Source organism: Chlorocebus sabaeus, chromosome 4 (assembly GCF_047675955.1).
Source record: "Chlorocebus sabaeus isolate Y175 chromosome 4, mChlSab1.0.hap1, whole genome shotgun sequence".
NCBI lineage: Eukaryota > Metazoa > Chordata > Mammalia > Primates > Cercopithecidae > Chlorocebus > Chlorocebus sabaeus.
The window spans coordinates 63,532,838-63,558,212 of record NC_132907.1 but is presented as its reverse complement, the minus strand read 5'-3'; the positions used below and the strand labels follow the sequence as shown (position 1 = coordinate 63,558,212).

The following is a 25,375-nucleotide window of genomic DNA, read 5'->3' as shown; positions in this document are numbered from 1 at the left end:
TCATGCGATTATTTAGCTTAATGTGGTTTCCTGAATATATAACTGAAAAGAAAAAAAAATGGATTCTGATCCGCTGAATCCAAGAATGTATGAAATTCTAAAACGAAGTTCTTGTGCAAAACCTTGGCATGAGTCTATTTCCCTAAATGAATCAAGTGACAAGCAGGGAGGTTGTCAGGAAGTAGAGATTTTTCTTTTTCTTTGCAAAAGGAGCAAGCATATATTTAAATCCCTAGTTGGTTTAACTAATTGGTGTGGAGTGAAGTAAATTAGCGGCCCTAATGCAGACAGTTCAGAGCCTGACAATATGGGAACATGTAGGTTATGCTCTGATCCCACGTAATAGTGGCTATGCCCTAAACACAGATTATGGAAAGAAGATAAAATAAGCATGTGTCCCTGACCTTAAGGAGAATCATTTCTAGGACACTGTTTCAGCCCTCTGCATATATGATTCACTTAACATTTGCCTGCTTTTCAGAACTTAAAAAACAGGATTTTTTTCTTCAATGATAGAGAAAGGTTGAACCATTGAGATGTAATCTGCTATAGATAATAAGTGAAAAGGTCTAAATATGCCATAGACACTCACACACAATTCTTTATGAATGTGGTCTGTGATTTATAATTTTGCTTTAAAGAGTCAGGCTCAACGGTGGGGGTGGTGTATAGCTAGGGAGAAGTGGTCAAAGGGAACGCCATTCTTGGGGCAAGTGTCTTAATTCACGATTATTGCATAAGCTCACTCAGACTACACAGATATATGGAATGTCCTTAGAATAGAAAATCCTGGAATTGGAAAGAAAACAGTAGTGACCAAATCCAATCCTTCCCCATAAGCAGAAAATGACCCTGAAACATCTAGGATTTTACAGCACTCAATCCCTCCAGTGATTAAGAGCTTTCTGCCTTTGACAAGCCCAAATCATTTTTGCACAGCTGTGACTACGAGACAGGGCTACCTTTTACACAATTGATATCTGCCTCCCTGTGGCATCTCTCCATTGGTTTATTCCCTAGGATTTCATCTAAATTGCTATGAAAATATTGAACAACGCAGGGTCAGAGTCCTCCCCCCAGATATGCAAGGATCACCTGGTTAACACTCCTTGCTTAATCTCCTGAGGCTCCCCTAATTGTTCAGTTCTCTGTGGGAAAGCAGCCTCTGAATCTAAGGATAGTATCTGTGTGCTGCCTATCAAATGCAGAAGAGGGATTTTACAACCTATCAAACTCAAAAGAGGGATTTGGCAAGACCCTTCTGAGTGATTTCACTTTGGCTGTGAGTTATTAGCACTTCTCTTTTAAGTACCAGCAGACCATCTTTTCTAGAATTTGGCTTGAGATAAAGGCGGGGTGCCAAAACTGATTTCATATACTTCTCAATGTAGTCCACGACTAACCCTAGGCCTACTAAAAAAAAAAAAAAAAAAAAAAACAATTACATCTCAGCATCCTTATAAAATTATAATTATGCCACGGTTCCAACATTTGAGAGGAAAACACTGATTTGACACTCAATATGTCCACATGGGACAAAATCTCTTCTGAGAACATTTACATTTTTAGTGATATCTTACAACATCTTAAAATAGCAACAACAACAAAAATCCTTTGGTGTGCAGGAAGACCAATGTTTTAAGATGGTGTTTTTTAGATCTATTTCCATGGAATATGCATGTCAACCTCTCGTTTTTCTTCAAGCTCCTCCTTTGGCTTCAGTATCTCCACACTTGATTTTCCCTAAACTTCTCTGACTTTCCTTTGTTAGTACCTTTTACTATATTCTCTTCCTACACTTGTCTGTTATTGTTGGCGTTTTCCTTATTTTCTCTACATTATTTCCTTCAATAATATCCTCCCATGACTTCAGCAACTGCCAAAAACTCAATAACTTCCCAAACCTGTATTTCTGGCCCTAACAACTTCTGGGAGCTCACTCATGAGTAAAACCCCATACTCTGTCATCCCTGCCTTTGGATCATGCTGCCTTCTTTATGAAAGGCCCCTTCCTCCCACTTTTCTGACTGGCATAATTTAACTCACTCTTCATAGCGCAACATCAATGTCCATTCACGTTTGTAACTGGCTAATACTTACCTCACTGCATGACACCTGCTATATAGATGCATATGGCTTATCCCTAAGCCATAAGCTCCTTGAGGACAAGAACTGCAGCCTATCCACCTTTATTTTTCTAGGGCTTAGACTAATGCATGAACTATTCTAGGGGCTAAATGAAATATCAGTTGAATGAAATAGAATATGAAATGACTTTCTCACTAAGCAGAGGCATTGAGGTGCCGGTGCTTGCAACTCAGTCACTGAATACATAAAGCAAGTGCTTTTTCAGATGGGTATTTGTTGTGCATGCTTACAAAGCATGCATGGTTTATCCTCTCAATGGCCTGTGCTTAATGCTCCCTAGGTACCCTGGGGCTTGGTAATCTTTGAAAGCACTGCACCAAAGTTAGAAGCCTAGCAAGCATGCACAGATAATGGTATTTAAAGCTAGAACTTCGCCTTCCTGTTAGAATAACCCAACTAGCACATTCTCACAATAAAACAAAATATTTGTCAAAGTTTATATGATTTCTCAGTGAAATATTCTGCAAGCTATGAAATGTAGCCACCTCTAAATAAACATAGCAATGCATAGCATAGCATCCCAAAGTAAAACTGAAAATCAGTTATCTTTTCAATGCAAATGAACATAGAGAATCTCACGTCCCACAGTACTTCCTGTGTCTTCTAAATTCCCATGATTAAATGTTCCAAGTGTTTGTTTAGAATGGTCTTGATGTTAGTCACAGTGTTACAGTGAGAACCATGATATTTTTACAGAAAACTCCAGGATCTGAAGGAGCCACAGAGACATGGTTGTTAGCAGGAGCAGAGACGAGATTTAAAGGTGGATCCTGAAATGATCAATGCAGCATTTTTGTGTGTGTGTGAAAAAGAATGAATAGAAAGATTTGTAATGAGATGAAGAGCACAAAAACAAAGGTAACCCATAGAATATCACGAGAGAATATATCCTTCCTGGGGAGTATCATGCACTAATGGGAAACACAGTTAAGTGAAAAAGAATGGATAGGTTAGGAACCAAGGGCAAATGAGCTTCAACCATGTGCTAGGCATGGCCTGGGTGCTGCACACTGGTTGACACTGGACATTAGAAGAAAGTTGATCTAATACCTATTTAGTCTCTATTTTTTAAATGAAAATATTTATTTTGAGATTAGCAGCTTCCTCTCTAATGAATCTTACGTATCCTGTATGAATACTTTGCAGCTATAAATGAAAGAAGCCAAATGAGAGTTTCTCTGTATTCACCCCACTTCCAACCCAGAGATTCTTGTAAATGATATCTGAATCATATCATTACTTGTCTTTTCTTTGAATAATGCGCATTTGGATAATAGGCAAAGTAAATGTGCATAACATGGCAGAGAATGAGCAAGGTTACATGAGTATAAAATACACTCATTAAAGAAAAAAAAGTTTATCATGGAGGATCAGCAATATTGGATGGGACAGTAAAATGAATATGTACCTATATATAATTAGAGAAAGTATTTCTTTCATCTTTCTCCGTTCCCTGTGGCACTTAAGTGCACAAGAAATGTTCTTTGAAGTCAAGGAGCACCGTCTACTGGATTTGGAGAACATGATGCTGGGAACAATTCAAACGGAGTCTCATTTTCTAAAGTACAGATGAATGTCTTAAGAATTAACAATGTAGAACACGATAGGCAAAAATGAACAATGTGATAAAAACAAACTTGAACATGCTGCTCAATGCCCTTGGATTTCTAATAATTACGCTCTTTCTCTGAACCTCCTTAGGGCTCAGGTATAATTAAAATAGCAATTACTGACAACAGCAAGATTTTCTCTCATAGATATATGAAATAACTAGCAGCAACATAAATGAGGATGAATGTAAAGATTATATTTAAAAGTTTCACATCATACTTCATAGAATGATAGCTTTTTTAAAAAGTATATCTCTGGGTATATAATTTGCAAGTGCATAAACATAGAACTTCCAAGTTAAGAATGCCCCCAGGTAATGAGAATGAGTGCTGCTGCCATATGACATTGGCAAGCCTCTGAAATAGTGCAGCACTGGATTTCTTAACTTTATCTTGCCAGTGTTCAGTGATAAGAATGGAGGGAAATCCATACCGGGCCACTATTACAACACAGCCCCCAGGGAACCGTACTCAACCCCTGGCACAGGGTGACATGTCTGATGTTGCTCTGCTGCATTCTCTCCCACCTCACACTTTTTCTCCTTCTGAAGAGTAGAGTTATGAATGTCTAAGACAAAAGTCAGCATCATCGCCTGCTTCTAATCAAGATATTTCATTGTTTTCTGGAACACAGACAGATACCAGTTCTCCCTCCAAAGGGACATATTTGCTAATCAGCTTGTCACTAGTGAAAGCACCAGCACCTTTTACTCCACACCTTTCCAGCTGAGTTGTATGCACAGGTCGATACCATTTCATGGATAGCATGAGACCAAGCCCGTTTAAGGATTTACAATAAACATTAAAGAATATTACCAGGGCAGAGCAAGATGGCCAAATAGGAACAGCTCCAGTCTCCAACTCCCAGCACGAACGAAACAGAAGACCGGTGATTTCTGCATTTTCAACTGAGGTACTGGGTTCATCTCACTAGGGAGTGCCGGACAATCGGTGCTGGTCAGCTGCTGCAGCCCGACCAGCCAGAGCTGAAGCAGGACGAGGCATCGCCTCACCTGGGAAGCGCAAGGGGGAAGGAAATCCCTTTTCCTAGCCAGGGGAACTGAGACACACAACACCTGGAAAATCGGGTAACTCCCCCCACAATACTGCGCTTTAAGCAAACTGGCACACCAGGAGATTATATCCCAAACCTGGCTGGCAGGGTCCCACGCCCACGGAGCCTCCCTCACTGCTAGCACAGCAGTCTGCGATCTAACCGAAAGGCAGCAGCGAGGCTGGGGGAGGGGCACCCGCCATTGCTGAGGCTTAAGTAGGTAAACAAAGCCTCTGGGAAGCTCCAACTGGGTGGAGCTCACAGCAGCTCAAGGAAACATGCCTGTCTCGGTAGACTCCACCTCTGGGGACAGGGCACAGCTAAACAACAGCAACAACAACAACAAAAAAGCAGCAGAAACCTCTGCAGACGCAAACGACTCTGTCTGACAGCTTTGAAGAGAGCAGTGGATCTCTCAACACAGAGGTTGAGATCTGAGAAGGCACAGACTGCCTGCTCAAGTGGGTCCCTGACCCCTGAGTAGCCTAACTGGGAGACATCCCCCACTAGGGGCAGTCTGACACCCCACACCTCACAGGGTGGAGTACACCCCTGAGAGGAAGCTTCCAAAGCAAGAATCAGACAGGTACACTCGCTATTCAGAAATATTCTATCTTCTGCAGCCTCTGCTGCTGATACCCAGGCAAACAGGGTCTGGAGTGGACCTCAAGCAATCTCCAACAGACCTACAGCTGAGGGTCCTGACTGTTAGAAGGAAAACTATCAAACAGGAAGGACACCTACACCAAAACCCCATCAGTACGTCACCATCATCAAAGACCAGAGGCAGATAAAATCACAAAGATGGGGAAAAAGCAGGGCAGAAAAGCTGGAAATTCAAAAAATAAGAGCACATCTCCCCCTGCAGAGGAGCGCATCTCATCACCAGCAATGGATCAAAGCTGGACGGAGAATGACTTTGACGAGATGAGAGAAGAAGGCTTCAGTCCATCAAACTTCTCAGAGCTAAAGGAGGAATTATGTACCCAGCGCAAAGAAACTAAAAATCTTGAAAAAAGAGTGGAAGAATTGATAGCTAGAGTAATTAATGCAGAGAAGGTCATAAACGAAATGAAAGAGATGAAAACCATGACACGAGAAATACATGACAAATGCACAAGCTTCAGTAACTGACTCGATCAACTGGAAGAAAGAGTATCAGCAATTGAGGATCAAATGAATGAAATGAAGCGAGAAGAGAAACCAAAAGAGAAAAGAAGAAAAAGAAATGAACAAAGCCTGCAAGAAGTATCAGATTATGTAAAAAGACCAAATCTATGTCTGATTGGGGTGCCTGAAAGTGAGGGGGAAAATGGAACCAAGTTGGAAAACACTCTTCAGGATATTATCCAGGAGAACTACCCCAACCTAGTAGGACAGGCCAACATTCAAATCCAGGAAATACAGAGAACGCCACAAAGATACTCCTCGAGAAGAGCAACTCCAAGACACATAATTGCCAGATTCACCAAAGTTGAAATGAAGGAAAAAATCTTATGGGCAGCCAGAGAGTAAGGTCGGGTTACCCACAAAGGGAAGCCCATGAGACTAACAGCAGATCTCTCGGCGGAAACTCTACAAGCCAGAAGAGAGTGGGGGCCAATATTCAACATTCTTAAAGAAAAGAATTTTAAACCCAGAATTTCATATCCAGCCAAACTAAGTTTCATAAGTGAAGGAGAAATAAAATCCTTTACAGATAAGCAAATGCTTAGAGATTTTGTCGCCACCAGGCCTGCCTTACAAGAGACCCTGAAGGAAGCACTAAACATGGAAAGGAACAAGCGGTACCAGCCATTGCAAAAACATGCCAAAATGTAAAGACCATCGAGGCTAGGAAAAAACTGCAACAACTAACGAGCAAAATAACCAGTTACTATCATAATGGCAGGATCAAGTTCACACATAACAATATTAATCTTAAATGTAAATGGACTAAATGCTCCAATTAAAAGACACAGACTGGCAAACTGGATAAAGAGTCAAGACCCATCAGTCTGCTGTATTCAGGAGACCCATCTCACATGCAGAGACATACATAGGCTCAAAATAAAGGGATGGAGGAAGATCTACCAAGCAAATGGAGAACAAAAAAAAGCAGGGGTTGCAATACTAGTCTCTGATAAAACAGACTTTAAACCATCAAAGATCAAAAGAGACAAAGAAGGCCATTACATAATGGTAAAGGGATCAATTCAACAGGAAGAGCTAACTATCCTAAATATATATGCACCCAATACAGGAGCACCCAGATTCATAAAGCAAGTCCTTAGAGACTTAAAAAGAGACTTAGACTCCCATACAATAATAATGGGAGACTTCAACACTCCACTGTCAACATTAGACAGATCAACGAGACAGAAAGTTAACAGGGATATCCAGGTATTGAACTCATCTCTGCAGCAAGCAGACCTAATAGACAACTATAGAACTCTCCACCCCAAATCAACAGAATATACATTCTTCTCAGCACCACATCGCACTTATTCCAAAATTGAACACATGATTGGAAGTAAAGCACTCCTCAGCAAATGTACAAGAACAGAAATTATAACAAACTGTCTCTCAGACCACAGTGCAATCAAACTAGAACTCAAGAGTAAGAAACTCAATCAAAACCGCTCAACTACATGGAAACTGAACAACCTGCTCCTGAATGACTACTGGGTACATAACGAAATTAAAGCAGAAATAAAGATGTTCTTTGAAACCAATGAGAACAAAGATACAACATACCAGAATCTCTGGGACACATTTAAAGCAGTGTGTAGAGGGAAATTGATAGCACTAAATGCCCACAAGAGAAAGCAGGAAAGATCTAAAATTGACACTCTAACATCACAATTAAAAGAACTAGAGAAGCAAGAGCAAACACATTCAAAAGCTAGCAGAAGGCAAGAAATAACTAAGATCAGAGCAGAACTGAAGGAGATAGAGACACAAAAAGCCCTCCAAAAAATCAATGAATCCAGGAGTTGGTTTTTTGAAAAGATCAACAAAATTGACAGACTGCTAGCAAGACTAAAAAAGAAGAAAAGAGAGAAGAATCAAATAGATGCAATAAAAAATGATAAAGGGGATATCACCACCGACCCCACAGAAATACAAACTACCATCAGAGAATACTATAAACACCTCTACGCAAATAAACTAGAAAATCTAGAAGAAATGGATAATTTCCTGGACACTTACACTCTTCCAAGACTAAACCAGGAAGAAGTTGATTCCCTGAATAGACCAATAGCAGGCTCTGAAATTGAGGCAATAATTAATAGCCTACCAACGACAAAAAGTCCAGGACCAGATGGATTCACAGCTGAATTCTACCAGAGGTACAAGGAGGAGCTGGTACCATTCCTTCTGAAACTATTCCAATCAATAGAAAAAGAGGGAATCCTCCCTAACTCATTTTATGAGGCCAACATCATCCTGATACCAAAGCCTGGCAGAGACACAACAAAAAAAGAGAATTTTAGACCAATATCCCTGATGAACATCGATGCAAAAATCCTCAATAAAATACTGGCAAACCGGATTCAGCAGCACATCAAAAAGCTTATCCACCATGATCAAGTGGGCTTCATCCCTGGGATGCAAGGCTGGTTCAACATTCGCAAATCAATAAACGTAATCCAGCATATAAACAGAACCAAAGACAAGAACCACATGATTATCTCAATAGATGCAGAAAAGGCTTTTGACAAAATTCAACAGCCCTTCATGCTAAAAATGCTCAATAAGTTCGGTATTGATGGAACGTACCTCAAAATAATAAGAGCTATTTATGACAAACCCACAGCCAATATCATACTGAATGGGCAAAAACTGGAAAAATTCCCTTTGAAAACTGGCACAAGACAGGGATGCCTCTCTCACCACTCCTATTCAACATAGTGGTGGAAGTTCTGGTTAGGGCAATCAGGCAAGAGAAAGAAATCAAGGGGATTCAGTTAGGAAAAGAAGAAGTCAAATTGTCCCTGTTTGCAGATGACATGATTGTATATTTAGAAAACCCCATTGTCTCAGCCCAAAATCTCCTTAAGCTGATAAGCAACTTCAGCAAAGTCTCAGGATACAAAATTAATGTGCAAAAATCACAAGCATTCTTATACACCAGTAACAGACAAACAGAGAGCCAAATCATGAATGAACATCCATTCACAATCACTTCAAAGAGAATAAAATACCTAGGAATCCAACTTACAAGGGATGTAAAGGACCTCTTCAAGGAGAACTACAAACCACTGCTCAGTGAAATCAAAGAGGACACAAACAAATGGAAGAACATACCATGCTCATGGATAGGAAGAATCAATATCGTGAAAATGGTCATACTGCCCAAGGTTATTTATAGATTCAATGCCATCCCCATCAAGCTACCAATGAGTTTCTTCACAGAATTGGAAAAAACTGCTTTAAAGTTCATATGGAACCAAAAAAGAGCTTGCATTGCCAAGACAATCCTAAGTCAAAACAACAAAGCTGGAAGCATCACGCTACCTGACTTCAAACTATACTACAAGGCTACAGTAACCAAAACAGCATGGTACTGGTACCAAAACAGAGATATAGACCAATGGAACAGAACAGAGTCCTCAGAAATAATACCACACATCTACAGCCATCTGATCTTTGACAAACCTGAGAGAAACAAGAAATAGGGAAAGGATCCCCTATTTAATAAATGGTGCTGGGAAAATTGGCTAGCCATAAGTAGAAAGCTGAAACTGGATCCTTTCCTTACTCCTTATACGAAAATTAATTCAAGATGGATTAGAGACTTAAATGTTAGACCTAATACCATAAAAACCCTAGAAGAAAACCTAGGTAGTACCATTCAGGACATAGGCATGGGCAAAGACTTCACGTCTAAAACACCAAAAGCAATGGCAGCAAAAGCCAAAATTGACAAATGGGATCTTATTAAACGAAAGAGCTTCTGCACAGCAAAAGAAACTACCATCAGAGTGAACAGGCAACCTACAGAATGGGAGAAAATTTTTGCAATCTACTCATCTGACAAAGGGCTAATATCCAGAACCTACAAAGAACTCAAACAAATTTACAAGAAAAAAACAAACAACCCCATCAAAAAGTGGGCAAAGGATATGAACAGATATTTCTCAAAAGAAGACATTCATACAGCTGACAGACACAAGAAAAAATGCTCATCATCGCTGGCCATCAGAGATATGCAAATCAAAACCACAATGAGATACCATCTCACACCAGTTAGAATGGCGATCATTAAAAAGTCAGGAAACAACAGGTGCTGGAGAGGATGTGGAGAAATAGGAACACTTTTACACTGTTGGTGGGATTGTAAACTAGTTCAACCATTATGGAAAACAGTATGGTGATTCCTCAAGGATCTAGAACTAGATGTACCATATGACCCAGCCATCCCATTACTGGGTATATACCCAAAGGATTATAAATCATGCTGCTATAAAGACACATGCACACGTATGTTTATTGCGGCACTATTCACAATAGCAAAGACTTGGAATCAACCCAAATATCCATCAGTGGCAGACTGGATTAAGAAAATGTGGCACATATACACCATGGAATACTATGCAGCCATAAAAACGGATGAGTTTGTGTCCTTTGTAGGGGCATGGATGCAGCTGGAAACCATCATTCTTAGCAAACTATCACAAGAACAGAAAACCAAACACCGCATGTTCTCACTCATAGGTGGGAACTGAACAATGAGATCACTTGGACTTGGGAAGGGGAACATCACACACCGCGCCTATCATGGGGAGGGGGGAGGGGGGAGGGATTGCATTGGGAGTTATACCTGATGTAAATGACGAGTTGATGGGTGCTAACAAGTTGATGGGTGCAGCACACCAACATGGCACAAGTATACATATGTAACAAACCTGTACGTTATGCACATGTACCCTAAAACTTAAAGTGTAATAAAAAAGGAAAAGAAAAAAAGAATATTACCATGGCTACATACATGGGGAGAAAATGCAGACACTAAATCTCCAGCCGATTGCCATATCCTTTTATAACAACTTGGTAGTCGTGCAAATTAGCATAACTCTTGAATACCTTTAAGGAGCAGATATGAGTTTAGTGGGAGTTGTGGCTCATTGACTTTAGTGGGAGAATATGATTCAAATCTTCTGAGTTTTAGAAGGTGATGAGTTAGTTTAGGTTAAAGCAAACCTTGAAACATAATTTGATTGGTTTTTCCTCTATCAGTGATGGATGCTTGATAATCACTTTCTGCCTATTATATCAATAAATCAACTGCAATTCAATTTTAATCTGTAAATAAAGTGAAATCAGGGCTATGAGCAAATTACACGCCTACATTAGCTACTTAGAGGTGTCATTACTGTCTGTGGTTATTAAGCCAAATATAGATATTTGAGTTTTTAAATTCTAGTTTCAAAGAAGCTGAGATAAATTTGTTGAATGTTCTTACAAGAAACACCATACACTCTGAGAAATTTGTACCTGCCTGAAATTGCAAACATAAATTATGTGATATCAGAACAAATAAGGATTTCTAGCTTCAAGCACCAAGTGATATTATCTTCAGATTGTCAGTAGGCATGCAGGGAACACAATATAGAATGAAGTTAAATGCTTCTCATGGAGAAGAAAAATGGGACAATAATTCCATCTCGGCCTAAGAAATTAAAGCTAGGAAAAATACACAGTGTGTCAACCTGCTGTGTTGTGCTGTGCTCACAGCAGACTCTATCATACAGGCAGTGTTACAGCACCTAGCACGTTATGAGTGCTCAATAAATATCACACAATGATATTAACCAGTGCAAGGCACCACAGGCTCTAAATCTCCAACATAATGGGACATGTCTATATGAATGTGAAGCACAGCAGGCTGCATGAAAGCAAATGTCAGCCCAGGAGATAGAAAGGAGACTGGCCAAGCCTCTGTGAGAATGGTGAGAGTTAGAACCACCCAGAAAAAATGGTGACCACTGCACTTAGTTCTGTTTGTGTGGACAGATCAATTCCTCAGCCTTCTATGACTGAAATCAACTAAGAAAACCAGAGTGTAATTTTATGCCAGTCATATTTGACTCACTGCACCCTTGTGACAAGTTACTGAGAGGTAAACATCCCAGAATGATAACTAATTTCCAGTTAATAGGGGCTATAGAAAGTCATGCATACAGAGCCCTTTCCTCATTCCGTTCGCTGCTGCGGCCACAGCCATAAGTATGCTCAGGCTTCAGAGGAGGCTCGCCTTTAGCATCCACCACTAGGGCAAGAAGAAGGTCTGGTTGGACCCCAATGAGACCAATGAAATCGACAATGCCAACTCCCATCAGTAGATCCGGAAGCTGATCAAAGATGGGCTGATCAGTTGGAAGCCTGTGACTGTCCATTCCCGGGCTCGATTCTGGAAAAACACCTTGGCCACCAGAAGGGCAAGCACATGTGCATAGGAAAGCAAAAGTATACAGCCAAATGCCCAAATGCCAGGGCAGGTCACCTGGATAAGAATGAGGATTCTGCACTGGCTGCTCAGAAAGTACCGTGAATCTAAGAAGACTGACTGCCACATGTATCACAGCCCGTACCTGAAGATGAAGGAGAATGTGTTCAAAAACAAGCAGATTCTCATGGAATACATCCAGAAGCTGAAGGCAGGCAAGGCCTGCAAGAAGCTCCTGGCTGACCAGGCTGAGGCCCGTAGGTCTAAGACCAAGGAAGCATGAAAGCGCGGTGAAGAGCGCCTCCAGGCCAAGAAGGGGGAGAAAATCAAGACTCTGTCCAAGCAGAAAGAGACCAAGAAATAAAAGCTCCCCCTTTGTACATACAGGTCCCCATGATTACATAGATCAGCCATTAAAATAAAACAAGACTTTATCTGAAAAAAAAAAAAAAAAAGGTCATGCATGCATATTATGAACAGGAATATGTATATAATTTTATAACATGAATAAAAGTTAAAAGAAATCACCCATAATGCCTGTTAAAAACCTGAACTTAGCACAATTCTGTTCCAAATTAAACTTGAACAAGACTTCCTACAGATTTTAGGATATTAATCAGAACTTAAAAGATCTGGACGGGTAATGGGCTTTTAAGATAAATGTGATTTTCTTATATCTTGTTTAACTTTTGTGTTGTCAAAACCACTTCCCTCTTTGAATTAATTATTTAAGTTATCAAGCCTTAGATGGGTTTTGTTTGTTTCCTTGGTTATATTATAGGGAAGAGTTGAGGAAAACAGAGCTCACCAGGATACTGGGAACTGATGTAAACACACTGAAAGTCTAATTCCACTAGTAAAGCAGCCAAGAAAACAAACACCGATTCATGTACAGAGTTCACAACACAGGATAACGGGAGCTTAAACAAAGCAAGGAGTGGACTTAAAAAGGATTCACATTGTCGCATCTACTTTTCTGAATTATGTGTTAATATAGGTTCAGTGGGTAAATCCTGAATGCATATGTTGGAGATGTGCTTTTTATCTCAGGGTATCAGGAAAAAGTAGTGGAAAGAAAAGAAATAATTATATATATGTACATATACAATATGCATATATTATGTATATATGCATATTATGCAGAGAGAGAACACAAAGATCTCAGATTTAGTGATTAAACAAATTGGAAAGTTCAAGTGGCTCACTCTACGACATACAGGACAGTGTATCTAAAATAGCTCTAGATCAGGCATGGTAGCTCACAACTGTAATCCCAGCTTTTTGGGAGGTCGAGGCAGGCAGATCACTTGAGCCCAGGAGTTCAAGACTAGCCTGTGCAACATGGCTAAATGCTGTCTCTGCAAAAAATTAGCCAGGCATGGTGGCACACACCTGTCAGCTACTTGGGAGGCTGAGGTGCAAAGATGACCTGAGCCTGAGAGGTTGAGGCTACAGTGGGCCATGATCATGCCATTGCACTCCAGCCTGGGTGACAGAGTGAGATCCTATTTAAAAAAAAAAAAAAAAAAAAAAAAAAAAAAAAAAAAAGATAGTTCCATCCATTTTACTTCACAGAAAGTCCTGGAGTTGCAGCCACTAAGTTCATATTCAATTCATATTCAGAATAATCATATTCATATTATAAGTATAGCCTTCTTTCTGAATCTAATCAAAATAGCCAAAGCACCAAAACAGTATTTTCAGAATCAAATTTGAAATAGTCTCATAAGAAGGGCCCTAGAGCCTTGCCTCCTGAATTGTCACATTCACTTAAGATTTGGTACTGTTCTAGTATCAAGTATATTCTGTTTTGCAGACTGGGATATTGTTGTATTAGTCTGTTCTCACAGTGCTATAAAGAAATAGCTGAGACTGGGTAATTTATAAGGAAAAGAGGTGTATTAGCTCACAGTTCTGCAGGCTGCACAGGAAGCATGATGCTGGCACCTGTTCAACTTCTGAGGAGCCCTCAGAAAACTTACAATCATGGCAAAAAGTGAAGGGGGAGCAAGAACATCTTACATGGACAGAACAGGAGGAAGAAAGAGAGGGAGAAGGCACTACACACTTTTAAAAACCAGATCACACCAGAACTCACTATTGCAACAATAGCACTAAGAGGGATGGTGTTGAACCATGAGAAACCGCACCATGATCAAATCACCTCCCACCAGACTCCACCTCCCGCACTGGGGATTACATTTCAACATGAGATTTGGGTGAGGACACAGATCCAAATCATATCACTGCTAGAAACCAAAGCTTTACTAAACGAATAGCAGGGCATATCAAACTCTTTTAGTTTTTCATTCATCAGTGGGAAGAAGGTGAGACTCACAGACAGTAGAATAACTCCACCATTCGCACTTGTTCTCCCAAACCATTCAAGAAATGTGTGATCCATGCTTCAGAATCAGTCCCCAGCTCTGTTAGCACCTCTCCCTCGACTCCCTGCAAATCTTAGCCACCAAACCCATCCCTGATAGTCCCACTTCTCCACAGTGATTCCAAGTGTTGGGGAAATGTACCATTCTTCAAAATAAAATGGGCCTTCTTCTTTCTTACAGTAATTTTCACTTAACGATCATGTTGATTTTGCCATAAAATTCCATAGTTTTAACTAATTTCCTTAGTTTTAACTTTTAACATAATTTTGGAAAACTGATATTTAACAAATTCATTCCTATTTTGCTTATCTGGCATTCCTTACCCTGATGAGCAACTATAGATTATATTCAAAATCTCCTATTCTGTTCCCTGAGAAAATTATCATATAAAAAGAATCAATATACAGTCTCCTTTCAGAAAAAAAAATATGATAATGCCCTCTGTTTCAGAACACAAGCCACCAATCTTTGCCAAGCATGGAACATTAACAAAAGTGGATATGTGGAATACTGGCTAGCACAAACTGAGAAAAGCTCCTAATTTCTCTTTACCATTAGATAAGTAGACTCGAACCCAATAGAAGAAAGTTAATGAGTAGAGGATATTGAAATCTTGGAGACCTATTGACCAGATGTTTCACCACCACTAGAAATAATGATTGCTTGCTAAAAGCCAAGCTGATAGACAGATATTTACTTCCATTGTTTATTGTAAGGAAAAATAAATGAGTAATAAATAAGAGTAATTCCTTACAATAAACAATGGAAGTAAATTATATACTCAGTAAAGGCACAACAGGTTAATTATTTCCAGAGTTACGGAATTTAAATAGAAGAGCATTTGTCTAAAGAGCATCTTGTCTACCATAATATGCCTGATGAGTAGTGGTTCATCCTGTCTATGGTAGGAAAATACTTCCCAGAAGTCAATGATACCACTATACAGCCTTAATCACTAGAAGTACTTTTCTCTTACCAAAATGTTAATGGTAGTTACCCCTATGGAAGTGGGATGAGGTAAGGGAAGCAGGGCTTTCACTTTTACATTAATTGGATTTTCCATAATGTATTAGTCTGTTTTCATACTGCTATAAAGAATTGCCTGGGACTGGGTAATCTATAAACAAAAGAGGTTTAATTGACTCATAGTTCTGCATGGCTGGGCAGGTCTCCAGAAACTGACAATCATGGTGGAATGCAAAGGGGATGCACGCACCTTCTTTACAAGGTGGCAGGAGAGAGAGCCAGGGAGGAACTACCAAACACTTTTAAACCATCAGATCTTGTGAGAACTCACTCACTATCACAAGAACAGCATGGTGGAAACTGCCCCCATGATCCATCACCTCCCACCAGGTACCTCCCTCAACACATGGAGATTTCAACTGGAGATGAGATTTGGGTGGGGACACAGAACCAAACCATATCACATAACAACAGTATTTTAGTTTATAACTCAAATAAGTAAATAACAACTGATTCGAAATCTGATTTCATTTACTTTCCTTGTTTTACCTAATAAGGGGCCCAAGGAGCATAGATGAAACTCTTTCCACTTTGTTGTTTGAAGACCGAGATCAGATTAACCTCTGTCTTTGCTTCTTTGTAACAATCAGTCTCAGTTCCTCTGCAGACATTTTGCTGGGTACTGTTGGGAGAAAATTCTTCATGGATCTCCCATATTTCTGCACATCTTGCAAGCAGAGACACCAGCTGCCTTTCTTCCTGACAAATTTTTTCAACCATGTTTGTGTAATGAAGAGTCTTAGAAGACAGAAATAATGTCTCCCTCTAGAACAAAAAAGGCAGACATCCTTATTACCCGTTATAATAGATTTGGGTTTCCTAAGCTTAGGGTTCCCCTCCAGCAAAGCAACCCACTGGATGTGCAGATGTCACCTGGCCCTCTTTGCATTGCCCTATAGGAATTGGGGCTTGGGGGACAGATGCCAGAAGATCTATAATTTTGGGTACTACTATTACTATGAATAATGAAGTCTTTTGCCTCTGACCCAAGAGTCTCCTGCATTCTTCCAACATCTATGAAACTGCATCAGTCTCATCAAAATCTCAAGACCTTTCACAGGTTTTTGCACATACTTTACACAGCTGAATTGAAAATATGTTCTTGTTCTTGAGGAGATTATAATCTAAAAATGTCAAACTTGTAAATTTTTGAAATACATATAATTGGATAAGCTTAAAACTGTATTTGAATACTTTCAAAAATAAAATATAAAGAAGCAGAGTTATAATGGTCACAAAGTCTATTCAACGAAGAGGAAAACAAAATCATCAGATACATTAAGGATAAGGGAGCTTCCTATGATCATGAAAGATGTTTTTCCTTCAGTTGTATATACAAGCTTGAAGGGTTTTAGAGATGGCAGTGACATTTTACCCCCATAACCTATAACTCAGAAGTTCCTGATGTAGTTTGGATATTTGTCCCTACACAGATCTCATGTTGAATTGTAATCCCCAATGCTAGATGTGGGGCCTGGTGAGAGGGTTTGGATCATGGGGGTGGATCCCTCATGGCTTAATACTATCTTCATGATAGTGAGTTCTCATGAGATCTGGTCATTTAAAAGTGTGGCACCTCCTTCCCCACTTTCTCCTACTCCTGCCATGTGAGACACCTGTTCCCCTTCATCTTCTACCATGACTGTAAACCTCCTGAGCACCACCCCCCACAGGAAGCCAAGCAAATGCCATCATCATGCTTCCTATAAAACCTGCAGAACCACGAGCCAAACAAATCTCCTTTTGTTTTAAATTACCCCGTCTCAGACATTTCTTAGTAGCCATGCAAGAATGGCCTAATACAGCTCCTAAACATTTTGCCTTTTATGTTCGTCTATGGGGTATTGATGAGTCATGTCATAAAAAGGTTTTCCTCACCTGCTGAATCCCCTGGGTCTACCAGCGTCTACTTTTAGCGCTCCCTCCTGAAGCCATGCCCTGGGCTCAATATGTTGAGGTGCTGATACGGTAACAGCTGATTTCAAAGACTTGGAAAACTTCAATTCAATCAGCTTTACCACTGCTGAGACATTTGCCTTCTTCAGCCAGCACTTGGGGAACTCAGATTTCTTAAACTAATTGAGCACTTAATATACAGCTATAAATTAATCACATTGAAATGGTGCTAATTATTTCATTAGCTCCCAACCAATCCAATCTAAATAATCACTTATTAGGACTCAACTGCTAAATTTCTTTAAGTATTGATTAAACTATACTATAAATTACATATGCAGATAACATTTCTGTGTAATTTTCTGGAAATCCACATATATAACGAAGGAATGTGTGTGTTTTCGATCAGTTTTCTTTTTTTTTTTTTTTTTTTTCCTGCAGCATATACAGCAGTAACTGCAATTCATAGCCACACGAGTAAAGTAAGGTCAGAACAAATTTTCATCCCACCAGTCCCAAGGCAGACTGCTGAGCACAAAAGCTCTTTGCTCTCCCTTTTTTTTCCCCCTTGAACATCTTGACTGGCAGGCTGGGAGATAATCCTGTTCAGAGCTAATGTGTAGTAACAAGATTGAGGGAAACTGACTTAAGAGGCTTGCATCTGGGCCAGGACATATTGTATCGATGCCATATTTAAAGATGTTCCCTCTGTTCACCTCTGTGAAGATAAATGTTTGAACACTGAGCTTAAAAGCAAAAAGTGAGAGAGACACTCAGAGATGGGTGATGAATTGTCAAACTGTGGAAAAGAGCTTTCACCAAAGAAGCATGTTTGCTTTGTACAGAGGCGGGGAGTAAAGAAGAAATGGAGAAAATAATTAAAATGCTCTTCCTTCTTTAAGCTCTGTTAGCTGGAAACCAAATTCTTAACGGGTGTAGAGGAAGCTCAGCTATTTTAACTCATGAAGACGAGCCCTCTTGAGCAACAAGAATAATAGAATTCAGCCTCCTGTGCCCAATAAAATAGGCCAAAGTCCTAGCTGTGCAATTCATTTGGCAATTCATCAGCACTATCCCATGTAAAAGCATCTATAATCATAAAATGTTATTGCAATCTTTTATCAGCATTTAACCTGATAGTCACTCTTTTCTCAAGCTGGAGTATAAGAATCTCATGAGTATGGAACTCTCTAATGCGTTTTTGTTTTCTTTCTTTGCAAGGCTTAGTTCTAAGCCTTTTCATTAGGACAATTTCAATGAGTAAATGTTCATGTGATTTGCTGATGACATTTGAGAGTTTAGACAGTAGCCTAATGGTGGAATTCAAGCTTTTAAATGTGGGAATTTAAAGGTGAAGATATGCCCTTTTCTTAAAAGCCTAAAAGCCATCAATTATCCATTTAGTTTGCCCAAGCACAATTTTGGAGCCTAAAGAGACAGACAACAACAGGTGGCCTAGGACTCTGGAAGTGAACATGAAGGACCACCAACATCAATACCCCGTAGTCTCCACAAGGTATGGATTGTGACAATATACAGTTCCACTCTACTGAGTTGCAATGAAATATGTGTGTGTGTGTGTGTGTGTGATCAGCAAATCAGTGTAACACTAATCTTAAGGTATGACTCTTTGCAATGAGCTGAACTACTGTATTGTCAGAGTACCTATGAACTTCTTGTATTTTCTCTGGATAAAGCTACATGACTTGTCTTGCAGTTCTCTCAGTATCTGTATTCGCTGTCAACTTTGGTGACTTTTTTCAAAGATCTACCAGTCTGCACTTTAGGCACTGCATTTAAAAGTATGCATCAAAGGGCAACATGCCAATGCTGCCAATGACATCAGACAACTTATAGCATAATTATATTTTTCCACAGATTAAAAGTTGATCATACTGTAAGCGTCATGTAAGCGTCATGAAAGCAGGCACTTTATGTTTTCTTCCTTCTTGAGAAGCACCTAGAATTATATCTGACATATAAAAGACTCTATAAATATATACCTAAATGAATGAATGAGTAAACCCAACTTTATTGTAATTGTGATTTGAAAAGCCTTCTATTAGTCTATTTTACCAGATAGATTTTGCTATACCTAAATTGTCTTGAGAGTGTCTCTATGTAAGGAGTTTCTTTTCTGGAATTTCTCCAAAACATGAACCCTCTGATTCTGACAACTTCAAGTATCTTTAATGATTTCTTTAAAGAGCACTAAAATGACAGGCTACTAAAAAGGAGATAACTGTACCAACTCTTTTTGTGAATAGACTTAGCAAGCATTTAAGGAGCCTTAACATCAATCTTCCACAGCTAGATTTATAACACATTCATTTTATAAATCCCTTTGACTTGGATCCTAAAGCCCCTAGGCACAATTTTGCAGGGAATTCCTATGACACACATCCATTAAACTGAGAAGCAGGAGATACAATTCTCCTAGAGGCTGGTATTCACCTACTTTGATTATTCTACATAGTAAGACAGGTTAGGTTGTCAGGTCATTATCTGATGGATATTGCCAACGACAGGAACAAAAAACAGGGCAAGGGGGTCTTAATATTGAATAAACTGAAACATATCCAAGCCATGGGAAATATTTTATTAAACTAACAGTAAAAACTAGAGTTAGTGTCTTCAGCATTCATTCCAGTCTAAATGAATATTCATTTGTGTCTTTTTTGGGACATTTAATGAATCTATGCTTTATGAAGAAAATAACACGGTAAAAAGAGCTACTAGACTTTTCATTCTGCCTTGGAGATTGGCAGAATTATTTTTAAGGTCCTCAGGTCTCCCTGAATAGGTAGCAATTTTTAAAAGACTTGAGTGCATGAGCCAAATGTGACCTTGAATGAGTTCCTGTCATCTCTTAATAATACACACATCAAATCTTTTTACCACACCTGTATAAGTTTTTAAACATTGTTTTGATATATATCCCTTGACATGCATATTTGCAAGCCTATCAGCACTCCCTCCAAAAATGCTTTACAATTAAATGTAATTGTAAATGAAATCAAAGGGTCATAGAAGTCTATGGTTGGTAGATACCATGTAATCATCTTGCTGATCGTCCCTTCCCCTGGATGTGTCATTATAGAGTAACCCTGACAAATTCTGCTTTAGTTTCTCCATATATGAGGAGCTCAGTAGCTAGCAAGATACACTTCATTACATAAGCAGCAGTAGATATGAAACAATTATTTCCCATAAAAATAACTTCCACTTCTACATCACTTCATGTAGTTTGCACTGCATTTCCACAAACATCATCCCATTCTAGCCCCAAGACACCGTGGTCAAGTAGGAATTATTAATCCTAATCTCCATGTAAGAAAATTGAAGCTCAAAAATATATAAATATAAAATTCTAATAAAATGGTCTAATTTTCACATTTCAACCTATGTAATAAAACCAAGTATAGATCTGATAAATATATGCCCTTGGGATCTGTCTTCATTTCCTTCAAAATGCATCCCTGGCTTGAGGCAAATAGTGCTTATTTAGATCCTGATGAGGCTATAGAAGTAGCACCTTCTTCTGCTTAAAGAGGTCGGGGGGTATAATTGCTACTACTGGAATAAGCATGGTGCTAGAACAGCTGTTCCCACAGAAACCAAGATGGTTTGGCATATTAAAGATCCATAAAGAACATATTAATGACCTATCATGTCTTCACAACTAAAGATACTAAATGTAAAATAGTAAGCTGAGTACTGGAAAAACGCCCTTTTGAGAGGATTTTTTTTCAACAATTTATAAAGCAACAGGCAATAAATGGTATCTCAAGTGCAATCATGATCTTAAAGTAAACTTGAAAGAGTAGATTCTATATTTTATAGTATTTTCTGTCATCATAGGCATTCTTGAATGTGCAAGTACTGTTCTGCCATTCAGCCAGGAGCTACATGTAAGGAGTCCAGTCACAAGCTTACTGCTTTTCCATCTTAGGATACAAAAGAAGTCACTTCTTCAATTAGAGTACAATGACACTAATGAATGCACTCTGGTTGTTCCCTTTCTTACAAGACTTTCTTATCTGGCAGCTCTACTGATGTGATGAGAAGGCGATTTGCAAGTCTGATTTGGAAGTTTTTTTGATCACAAGAGACTAGGGAGTATAAAGTCTCCGCTTACAGTCTTAGGGACATTATAGAAAATTAGCTCTGGTAATGTATTGAAATTATTCAAATAGAAATAGACTCTTAACTTTGTGATCCTTCCTTCTTAACTTGCACAAGAACTGTGATGTAAATGAGAACTCTTATGGTTATTCTCTAGAGACTTCTGTTTAGTAACTGAATCTCTTCGAATTTTGCATTATACAGCTCTCTCTGGTCAGTGGGCGGGAACAGAAATAGAGATATTGTCAGGTCTTCAAATATTCTATTCATTTCCTTGATGAATTTGAATCAACAGTTCTAAACAAGTTTTAATACTCAATTGGCAAGATTTGTATGCAGAAAAGCTAACTGCTTTACTTTATCATTTTGTACATATACATGACACCATCCATCATATTGCTCTCCCATATTATCTGAACATCTTGAAAGTAAAATAAATACTCATATTATAAGAAGTGTTATTTCTAGTCTACATATACTAGAAGATAGAAAGTCCTAGATAAATGCTGTATTAAGCAAACTACAGCACTAAAGTATTATTCATGGAACTAAGCATAATGATAAAAGCAATCTACTGATAATATCATGGATAAGTAAATGTGGAAACAGAAAAATATTTCTTTGCTTTATGGTGCAAAAAAAGAATATATTCAGCCTATTGGTCCCTGAAAGACAGATGCATATAATGTAGTCTGTTCCACTATAGAGCACATTCTATTAGACCAGTGGTAAGGCTGAACTTCATCAGTTTTTGGAGGGGCCACCTCAACTCCCTTTCCATCTGGGTGATTGAGAGCACTGCCAGGTGGAGATTGGCCAGGTGCACTGAAGGAGAATAAGATGTCAGAAAGGCAAAAGGTAATTTGTTTTCTCCTCTGGGGTAACCTAGATGTGTTCTTTTTCTCCAAACTGTTCAGTTTCAAGAAAATATGCCTACGCCAAGTTTTGAATTATTAACAAGTTTAACATCCATGTGCCACCTAATGCAGATGCATTTGGAGGTAGGCGAAGATCAATTTTCTGTTCCTAATTTTTAATTGAGTCTAATGACCAGCAATGACCTAGAAGGCCTTCAGTCTTGGGAGAAAAAGCATTAAGCAGATCTGGGGGATGACATACTTCTCCTTGCATGAAGATTTTTTATTTCAGACTCTGTCCCTGAATCTGCCAACATGACAATGCTCTTCAATAATAAAAAGACGTGTTCTGAGCTTCTGCAAAGATGACATCTGCTTGAGTGACAGCCTATTCCCGCACGCTGGTTCCTCGGCTCTAGTTACACAGCAATCTGTCAGCCACTTAGATGACATGCACTCTTTAAACCATTAAAGAGTTAACATACATTATTTTTTTTAATCTGGTAAAATAAATGTCTGGCCATAATTCTTGGGGTGGCAAAATTGCTCTCCAAAATAAATAACACTATTGAAAGGTTAATTACTTGATTAATGTGTATCTTCCTGCAACGCTTGCTCTTCATTTAGACAGGCTGAAGAATCTCCCTCTATATCTTATTTTAAATATTTTCCTTTCCTTTACTTTCTCTGTTTGTCCAAAGAGATAATTTCTGATGGATCTTCAACACATAAATCAAAACATTATTCTACTTTTTTTGTTATTGTTGTTTAAAAGATCTGCTTTCATTATTGACATGCAGATAGCTTGATTGAATGTGGATGAGCCATTTTTCACTCCCCTCCATGTGAGTAGAGCTGGGAAATATTTCTCATCATTAAGTAAAAAACATTTTACTTTTGGTTGGCATGAAAATGACATAAGTGCTCTCCTTCACTTTCTGAGGCATCTGGAAAGTGAAAACCTTTCAGCACACAACACGAAGTCAATCTTTTACACTCTCGTTAATGTTAAAGGTGACCATGTGGGCAAATTCACGTACATACAAATATGCTTTATTCAGAATCCAATTAGCAATCAGCATTGTGTTGCTTTTCTAGAGCAACTATAAAAACACAAAATAATGTCAGAAACTCAGCTTATATGTTTGAAAAGAACTGGGCATTAAGGGCAAGAATATTATCTATTTACTCCACCTGAAGACCTTCCACAAGATCAGTGGTAACCCTACAGACAGACTCAAGAGTGACTGTGCTGTGGTCAACAGAACTTTTAGATAAAATTGGTCTTTTGCCCTCCTCTGCCTCTGAAGTTTCCAAAACTTCCTGAGGAGGTGGAAGACACACATGCAGGTATGAATAATCAAAGAAAACTTTCACTTTGTGGATTGTATTTCCATAAGAAAACGCTCTATGTCACTGTGCACAGGATGGATCTACCAGCTAACGCTGGTAGAAGGAATGAACTATGGTGGACTGGGGAGAGGGAAAAAAGTGGAAGGAGAAAAAGATAAGGAGGAGAAAGTAAAAGAAGCAGGAGTGTACTGGATATATTTCCAAAGGAATCAACAGAATGTGATCACTCATGATTCTGTTTTTCTAAAACATCTACAAATCTTCTCTTGATCTAATAAATCCAGTGAGAACACATATTTTTATTTTCCTACAAATCTGATTTCCTTTATTCTTCAAAAATAAATAAAATATGTATGTCTAAATCAATTTTAGTAAATTAGGGAGGAAGACCTACCAGAAACAGAAGACACTCAGAAACATCTTTCACAGATAAATACAGAGAAAATGAGGACAATATATTAACAGGTATTTTAGAAATACCTATTGGAAGAAACTTTTACATTTAACCCATTCACAAAATTTGCAGTTATGCCTCCTACTTTTGGGGGGATAGAGTGTAAGATTGCATAGGCAAATAGAAAGTATCACTCTGGTTTACTATGGGGTGGTGGGTTGAGGGGACTTGCTGGGGTATAGTTATCTGGATCTCCAAACAGGTCCGGTGAAAATAAAACTAATGTTAAGTGCTAGTAGGAGAAGTAGCATCAGGAAAGAGGAAGACAGAAATAAAACCAAAAGAAAAGGCCCACTGATCCTACTGTATTTGTTTTCTATTGTTGTGTAACAAAGTACTACAAACTCTGCAATTTAAAACAACACAGATTTATCATCTCAGTCTCTGTGGCTCAGAAATCTGGGCACAACTCACTAGTTCCTCTGTTCAAGGCTGCAATCAAGGTGTCAGCCAACCACATTCTCATCTTGAACTCAGGTTCCTCTTCTGTGTATGATTGTTGGCAGAATTCAGAATTCAGCTCCTTGCAGGTATAGGACTGAGGCCCTCAGTTTTTAGAGACCACCCATATTTTCCTGTTATGTGATGCTCTTCATGGGCAATTTATATCATAGCAGCTTGTTTCTTTGAGGTTATTGGAAGAGTCTCTCAAGTGCATGCTAACAAGACAGAGCCATATATGCACGTAGGTAGGTAGACAAACTAACCTAATTATGGGAGTCACATCCCATCATCTTTGCCATATTCTATTGGTTAAAACCAAGTCATAAGTCCCACCCACATTCAAGAGGAGAGAATAATACAGGGTATGTCCATGGAGTTACCCTAAAAGCTATCCGACACAGCTGTGAAAAGAATTCCCCACAGCTCATAATAGAGAGAGCATTCCTTACATATCCAAGGAGCCTTCTCTTGGCATGCAACCTCCTATTTAAATGCCAAATCAGTCCTGCAAAAATATTTATTTCTGGTTCTGATCATTTCTCAAAAACAAAATGAGAAATATTCCAGTGTTCAGTGGAATGTAGTTCTT

At 38.9% G+C, this 25,375-nt stretch overlaps 1 pseudogene; it reads left to right on the top strand.

Moving 5' to 3' along the window:
• Positions 1-12,011: 12,011 nt before the first annotated feature.
• Positions 12,012-12,608, top strand: LOC119621512 (large ribosomal subunit protein eL19-like; annotated as a pseudogene).
• The last annotated feature ends 12,767 nt before the right edge of the window (positions 12,609-25,375 follow it).